This window comes from Amia ocellicauda, unplaced genomic scaffold (genome assembly GCF_036373705.1).
Source record: "Amia ocellicauda isolate fAmiCal2 unplaced genomic scaffold, fAmiCal2.hap1 HAP1_SCAFFOLD_82, whole genome shotgun sequence".
Taxonomy (NCBI): domain Eukaryota; kingdom Metazoa; phylum Chordata; class Actinopteri; order Amiiformes; family Amiidae; genus Amia; species Amia ocellicauda.
This window is the reverse complement of record NW_027103008.1, coordinates 220,905-229,708: the sequence shown is the minus strand read 5'-3', so window position 1 is coordinate 229,708 and position 8,804 is coordinate 220,905. Positions and strand designations below refer to the sequence as shown.

Genomic DNA, 8,804 nt, shown 5'->3' with positions numbered 1-8,804 from the left:
TGATGCATCTACAGAGAGAGAGAGACAGACAGACACTAACTCTCTCTCTCTCAGCTGGGAGTGTGTGGGAGGGGTCTGCAGTGAGCGGGAGTGCTGCTGAGAGCTCTGTCCTTTGGCTGCGTTTTTTTGTTGCTTTACTTTTTTCAGTTTGTTTATTTTGTCTTCTGTTTTCAGTGCTTTTCTTATTGTGGGGGAACAGGGGAGGGGAGGGGGGAGTACCGGTAGTTCTTCCCGGGTCGGGGGGTCGGACCCCCTGAATGCGTCTTTTGAAAAACTGACCCGACGCCATGGAGTCAAGATCGCTCCGGTGCAGTTCTGCCCCCTAGAGCAGTGTGTGTTAGCGGTTGGGGAGGTAGCAGGGTGTGAAAATATCAAGTCTGCTGCCATTGTTATCTTCTTAAAAACCACTGATCTGCTCAATCAGCTAGTGGCTAATGGCACAGTGTTAGACGACACTTTCACCCCGGTGTTGCCGCTCGCTGCTCCTGCCCGGAAGGTAACGCTGTCTAACGTCCCTCCGTTCATCCGCACCGGCTCGGGCAGCTGATGTCCGGCATTAAGAGGGTCCCGCTGGGCTGCAAAGCCCCGCAACTGAAACACGTCGTGTCCTTCCGAAGGCAGCTGTATATGATCCTCAATAACATCAATGAGGATCTTAATGTCATTTTTAAATTTAAGATCGACAATACCGACTACGTCGTGTTCGCTACTTCGGAGTCCATGAAGTGTTTCAGGTGTGGGAGCGAGGGGCATGTCGTGAGGAACTGTCCCGAGCAGGACAGGGAGCGGGAGGAGGAGCGGGGCGACGCGGGGAGGAATAGAGACACCGGCCCGCAGCCACAGATGCAGCGGGCAGACAGAGATCGAGCCCCGGCGGAGGAGACAGTCGCCGGTCGGACCGATGGTACCACTGATGCCGTGACGGGGGAAGAGCTGCCCGGAGGCGATGACGCACAGCTGGGGGACGGGGTCGAGGCAGCGGGGGATAGTGACGACCGAGACGCCGGGGGGAGATGGTGTTGAGGCGGTGCACGGGGCGCTGGTTAGTGACGAGGAACAACCTCAGCAGCCAGCAGACGGGCGGACAGACACACAGGGTGTAGCCGAGGAGGAGGCAGGGCCAGGCTCGGCGGTACAAGCCGAGGCGCCGGGTGGAAAAAACGCACTAAGAAGGTGCTGGGAGGGAGCACGGACGGTGTTGGTAAATAGTGGCAGTAAAAGAAGTGGTGGCACAGTAGTGAAGCTGGGGTAGCGAGCGGCTTGGTGGGGAAAGGTCCGGCTACACGCTGGAGCATCGCGGCTCGGAGTGACAGTGAGGGCGGCTTCACGGATTCCTCTCTCGCCTCCTCGTCCTCGGTGAGTCAGAGCTGCAGTGAAGGATATCAGGAGGTTTTTAGAGAAAACGAAGGGAAAGAGGTCTGTTGTAGTGGAGCAGTTTTTCCCAGATCGTGCACGCCTGCTGGCCTCTATTAAGTTTTTACAGAAACCCTGACCTATCAATTTGTACAACACTCACTGAAAACCATGGTTGGGGTCAATTCCTGTTTTTCAATTCCAATTCCTCCTACAAATCAATTCAAAATTGCAATTACTTTTTGCATTCACATAATATTCTTTATTGGAATTGAATTGAAAAGGGAATTAAAAATTGAATTGGAATTGACCCCAACCCTGTTGAAAACAAAACAAAAAATACAGATCTGGTTCTTCAAATCTTCACTCTGGTTTCATTCTGTGTCGTAGTTCATTTATCTTGCTGTTAATTGCACCACCAATTACACTCTTTGGGGTACTGGGCAATTTTTTCAAGGTAGCCCCTAAAAAACATGTATCACATAGATTTAATGACTTGCACATAGATATATAAAAATCTTTTAATAAACATACCACATATCTTTGAGAAGGGTTCATTAGTTACATATTGCCACAGTAAATCAACATTTTTGTGTGTGGGTGTATTTAAATGTTTTGGTGTATGCTCTTAAACTTGTCTTACACTAGTTCATAGTAAAATCTGTACTTGGCGAAGCAGCTATGCAAAGGCAGTCTTTTCTCCATTAATACCTTGCTTAAGCATTACATTGATGTGGCACAACTGGACTGAAATGTGAAGTATTTGCTCAAAAGTCAAATTTAAATGAGACATGAAAGTTTATATTGTCAAGGATCCCATGGCACTATTCATTATTATTATGTATTAATATGTCTGAAGCATTAATCCAAGGTGATTTACAAGGTGTTGTTGAAAGAGTGACGTGGCTGAATTCTAAGTCAGGCTTCCCTCAATCAGGTCTAACAAATTTGTTATGACTCCACCTTTACTGCTGTGTAGTAATCTGCTGGTACAAAATGGCTGCACCCCAGAGGGTGGTGGGTGAAGTGAGTCTGTAGAGCACTTTGGGATCTTTCCAGCTGCTACATGTAAGGTATTATTATTTATTAATAAATTAACTCTAGTCTCTGAAACTAAAACAAAGGCCAAAGGAACATTTCAAATGCTAACCCTTTGTGTTCTATACAGTTAAAAAGGAGAGTTAGAAATTTTGTACAACAGCATTTACATACCATATGTGGCTTCCACCTTTAAGCGATCCAGAGGTGTCTTTTTCTCCGAAGTTGGATCTCTCTTGCTGCCACCACCACGAAGATTGCTCTTTAATAATGTTGGAAAGTCAAAGACAGCAACCGTCAGGGTTCTTGCATATGACGTATTCGTGCTCCACCTCTCTGCAAGGATCCAGGACAGTTTGTCAATGTAAACTCCAGTGCCTGGGAATATTTCCACCTAAAAGACAATGGTAAATAAAAAACAAGTTTATCCCCAAACTATTCTTATATTATGTTAAGTGGAATACATTATCAGTAAGGCTGTGATTTTGTTACAGAAATGTGTTATTAAAGACCACAGTATGTCTCAATTCTAAGTTTATTAATTTACAGACATAATAAAGTCAGTGAATCTGTGACACCCATAATTCAATTACATTCTTATTATCAACTATAACTATGAATATAACTGATAATGTAGCATCATTAGATTGTTTACAACCAATATTTGTTTTCAATATATATATTTTTACCTTGTCTTTGTAATATTGTAGACCAAGAGTGTTATACCTGTTTTGGTGATTCTTTGTCAGATTCAGAACAATTTGCTGTGGGGCTGTCAGAACCACTTGATGGTGACACACTTTTGTCTTCATTGCTGATAAATGTGGCTTTTGTTACAATTTTTTTCAGATTGTCCAAAAGGTCTGGAATCTCTGGAGAAAAAAAACCTTAGTATTAAATGATAATCATTTCTAGTAATATATTTAATGCAAAGTGAAAACAAAACCATCAATGCCTGCAATTATACTTGAGAGACTTGCTCTATGTTATTGGCAAACTGACCTTTTTGTGGGTCATTAACATTAGCTACGAAAAAAATAAAAAAGATAAAATACAAGAATTACCAGGTCTAATGTAATGCATATAGTCATTAATGTAGGATTATGAAGTTATGTTGAAAAACTTTATTTAATAATCAGTATTATTAAACTATTAGACAGTGCACATTAAGAGTCTGTATTGTGGTTCTAGATTACTTCAGTATGATCAACTATAATACATTACTCTGGAATCTAAATTACTGAAGAATAACATTTATCAAGGTAAGGAATTATTTGCTATAAATAAAAAAACTTACCATCAACCATACGGTTTCGAAGACATTGGTTTTCATTTTTAAGTCTTGTGTTTTCCTTTTCGAGCTGCTTAACTTTTTGCTGTAGCTCAACTTCACTGGACTCTTTAAATGTCTGTAGAATATGACGGGATCTAATTCTTGAAGCTCCATCGGTTTTCTTTCTTATTTTGTGCTGTATTCAGAGAGGAAAAGAGTTTAAAATGAAAATATATATATATATGAATATGATTAAAAAAAAAACAATCCTGCAATACATTTATTTAATATTTGCAGTAATTATCTCACCGGTAACTGTGGTTCATCAAGGTCACTATCATCTGAAATTTGAAGTTTTTTGTTTGGTTTAGGTACTCTCTTCATTTTAGGACAGGGCATTTTTGTTAGGTCATTAAGTTTTCTTCTTAGTTCGCCTTCTTTTCCTAAAATAAAAATAAAATAAATAAAACCCTGCATTATGTCCACAGATATTTGGGGATTATATTTATTTGTCATAAAAATACTGTGCTTTGACCATACAAATTAAGATGAACAGCCAACACTGAATCAAAACTGAAGTTAAATTATATCTGGTTTAATTTATTTTGTGATTTGGGGGATTTTATTGTAAAGCACAACACACAATAAATCGTTCTTACAAATGCCAGTCAAGTATGACGAGTTTTTAGCGCCCTCACCACCACCTACCATGTTATAAGAGTATGTTAGAAGTACAACACATTAATAACTTAAACATTCATTTCAAATATACTGTGATTGTATATATCAAATAGCATGTAAAGACTTTAATGTTTTTTTTTTAAATAAACATTGTTACCAGTCATAATGATCTGCGCTTCATGGACAGGCCATCCACCTTTTGGAGGTTTGTTCGTGTCTCTCCACTCTGCTCTGAAGTTTCGAGTCGTCTCTTCGTCATCATCAGCAATGCTGAATAAATCAAAATTGCGAAAGCAAGCAGTGGGAATCACGCTGTAAGAGTCTTTGTCGACCCCGCTTTCCCACTTCACCAACGCGTGCATCACCGCCATACTACCTTCACCTTCTCGTCCGTTTTTTCTGCGCGTTTTTCCCCCGACAAGTCACGGCACAAAAAACAGTCCCGCTCTGCATTCTGGTACTTGGCGTTCTTAATAACACCAACAGGGTGTAATCGCATAGACCACTCGAGTATAAAGTACTACATATCCCATCAGTTACAGTTTTTTTTCATCTTCTGAAACTGCAATTTAGCACTTTCAACTGTTTCTTAGTGATTCCTAGAATTACTAACCGGTATTGTAGTCAATGTGTTTATAACCTTTTTTGTTTAACGATTTGTGTGTTATCCTATGGGATCCCATGGTCTTTGATTTGGTCACGGAAGTGATTTGTCTTTGATTTGTTGATCTAGAGTTGAATTTTAATTAGTTTTTCCCTTTTGTATAATTAGTGTAGTGCTACATTTAGTCTTTGTTTTTAAATAAATTTGACAATTTATATCTTTGGAATTGGTGTCTGCGTCCAATTATTACAGAAATTGAGTTCTACAAGACTCCAGGATTCGTGATAAGGTGATACTATGAATTCACTTCTTTAATTGAAATGTATAAGTGTACCTTACGCTACATATATGTATGTATGTATGTATGTATGTCCAATTGCTTTGACAATACAAATGAATTGAATTGAGAGGGAGAGAGAGAGAGAGAGAGAGAGAGAGAGAGACAGACAGACAGACTGACAAACAGAAAAACAGACAGACACAGACACACACACACACAGAGCCAGCCAGCCAGCCAGCTCAGCGATGACATCACGAGCCTCTCTCAGCTGACTGCTATGACATCACAGAGCACGTACATTCCGTTGCTTGCCGTCTGTCAACCACTCAGTCACTGCCAGCCAGACTGGCTGGCTGGCTGGATGGGGGGGCTGCTTGCTGCTGCTGCGTACCTTAGCAAGCTTATTTGCTTGACCGGCCTTCCTACTCCTCTGCCCACATGCCCACCTATGCCCGATCTGCTGTTCACCTGGATCACAGCTCCGCCCCAACAAGGCAGAGCCCCCCAAGAATGGTACAAACTCACCCACGATCCCCTCCACGGAAAGCTTTAGCAAAAGGCAAAAGCGTTATACGTAATGAAGAGGAACCCGAGTCCAAGACGCATCCGACCAGCCATACATATTTGTGTGTATTAAAGATCACATTTTCTTACATTTAGTTTTTCTGTACTTTATTACATCTTATTGTGATTTATAAAAGTATTGTTTCTTTTCCATATGTATGTATGTATGTGTGTGTGTGTGTGTGTGTGTGTGTGCCTGTCTCTGTGTGAAAGTGTGTGTGTGTGTGTGTGTGTGTGTATATGTCTCTCTGTGAAAGTGTGTGTGTGGGTGTGACAGTGTGTGTGAGTGTCTGTCTGTCTGTCTGTCTGTCATGTAACTCGCACATCTGTGAGGGCACCATTTTTGCAGAAGAGATGTACACATTTTGGAGCAACATATGCTGCCATCCAGACATCATCTTTTCCAGTGACGTCCCTGCATTTTCAAACAGATCACATTTTATTACACTTTGTTTATCTGTACTTTATTACATCTTATTGTGATTTATACTTGTAATGTTTCTTTTCCATATATATGTATGTACAGTGGGGGAAAAAAGTAATTGATCCCCTGCTGATTTTGTACGTTTGCCCACTGACAAAGAAATGATCAGTCTATAATTTTAATGGTAGGTGTATTTTAGCAGTGAGAGACAGAATAACAACAAGAAAATCCAGAAAAATGCATTTCAAAAAAGTTATAAATTGATTTGCATGTTAATGAGGGAAATAAGTATTTGACCCATTTTCAATGCCCTGGCTTAGGGAAGGAGGTTCTCACCCATGATTTGACGGTACATGGCCCCGTCCATCGTCCCTTTGATGCGGTGCAGTTGTCCTGTCCCCTTAGCAGAAAAACAGCCCCAAAGCATAATGTTTCCACCTCCATGTTTGATGGTGGGAATGGTGTTCTTGGGGTCATTCCTCCTCCTCCAAACACGGCAAGTTGAGTTGATGGCAAAGAGCTTGATTTTGGTCTCATCTGAGACCACTTTCACCCAGTTCTCCTCTGAATCATTCAGATGTTCATTGGCAAACTTCAGACGGGTTTGTACATGTGCTTTCTTGAGCAGGGGGACCTTGCGGGCGCTGCAGGATTTCAGTCCTTCACGGCATAGTGTGTTACCAATTGTTTTCTTGGTGACTATGGTCCCAGCTACCTTGAGATCATTAACAAGATCCTCCCATGTAGTTCTGGGCTGATTCCTCACCGTTCTCATGATCATTGAAACTCCACGAGGTGAGATCTTGCATGGAGCCCCAGACTGAGGGAGACTGACAGTTATTTTGTGTTTCTTCCATTTGCGAATAATCGCACCAACTGTTGTCACCTTCTCACCAAGCTGCTTGGTGATGGTCTTGTAGCCCATTCCAGCCTTGTGTAGGTCTACAATCTTGTCCCTGACATCCTTGGACAGCTCTTTGGCCATGGTGGAGAGTTTGGAATCTGATTGATTGATTGCTTCTGTGGACAAGTGTCTTTTATACAGGTAACGAGCTGAGATTAGGAGCACTCCCTTTAAGAGAGTGCTCCTAATCTCAGCTCGTTACCTGTATGAAAGACACCTGGGAGCCAGAAATCTTGCTGATTGATAGGGGATCAAATACTTATTTCCCTCATTAACATGCAAATCAATTTATAACTTTTTTGAAATGCGTTTTTCTGGATTTTCTTGTTGTTATTCTGTCTCTCACTGCTAAAATACACCTACCATTAAAATTATAGACTGATCATTTCTTTGTCAGTGGGCAAACGTACAAAATCAGCAGGGGATCAAATACTTTTTTCCCTCACTGTATGTATGTATGTATGTATGTATGTATGTAAGTGTGTGTGTGTCTGTCTCTGTGTGAAAGTGTGTGTGTGTGTCTGTCTGTGAAAGTGATTGTGTGTGAAAGTGTGTGTGTCTGTCTGTCTGTCTGTGAAAGTGTGTGTGTGTGTGTGTGTGTGCGTGTGTCTGTCTGTGAAAGTGTGTGTTTGTGTGTGTATGGGTGTGACAGTGTGTATGAGTGTCTGTCATGTAACTCGCACATCTGTGAGGGCACCATTTTTGCAGAAAGAGATGTACACATTTTGGAGCAACATATGCTGCCATCCAGACATCGTCTTTTCCAGGGACGTACCTGCATTTTTCAGCAGGATAACGCCAAACCACATTCTGCCCAGATTTCAAGCGCATGGTTGCATAGGCAGAGAGTGCGGGTGCTAGCATGGCCTGCCTGCAGTCCTGACCTGTCTCCGAATTGAGAATGTGTGGCGCACTATGAACTGCAAATTAAGACAACGAAGGCCCTGTGCAGTTGCGCAGCTGAGGAAATGCATAATGGATGAATGGGGGAAAATCCCGCTTGCTAAACTTAACCAAGTGGTGTCTTCAGTGCCCAAGTGCTTAATAAGTGTTATTAAAAGAAAAGGTGATGTTACATAGTGGTAAACAGTCGACTGTCCCAACTTTCTTGGTTTCTTTTCACTGCTAATGAGATGCTGTAGAGTGAGTTAGTTATATTGCTTTCAGGAGCTCTAATCGTATTGATGAGTTCATGCAGCATTTGTAATTGAATTTCAAAAAGAAATCCTTGCTGTCTGGCCTGTGTGTATGAGATGTACTCTGTCAATCTTTGGCTAACAACTGAAACATTGGTAGAACAGAAATGGCAACATAAAAAAGAAAAGTACATTTTAAAAGAGCACATTAAATAGGATGAATATACAGTTTTTTACAATCACTTTGTCACTCATTTCAGAACCTTGATGTCATTTTTCAAAACTCTAGACACAAAACTCAAAACGGTCATCACTTGTAACACAGGCTGTCCAATGTTCAAAACATTGCATTGTGCATTCATATCTTTAAAGAAACCTAGCACTTGCAGACTTGTTGGTTCAAATAACTCATTTATCATGAAATACCATAGTAACATAGTAACACAGAAGATACCGATAGTTTCACTGTGTAGTTGTTCGTACAATCATTAAATATTGTAGTACAAAATATGTGATACATGTTTCATTATGGTACTACACATAAATA

General features: G+C 41.1%; 1 non-coding gene across 1 annotated transcript; it reads right to left on the bottom strand.

The window, feature by feature from the left end:
- Positions 1 to 5,711: 5,711 nt before the first annotated feature.
- LOC136744078 (U5 spliceosomal RNA) lies at positions 5,712 to 5,826 on the bottom strand. The gene has a single exon (XR_010815881.1). It is a non-coding gene; the product is annotated as a U5 spliceosomal RNA (small nuclear RNA).
- Between the last annotated feature and the right edge of the window lie 2,978 nt (positions 5,827 to 8,804).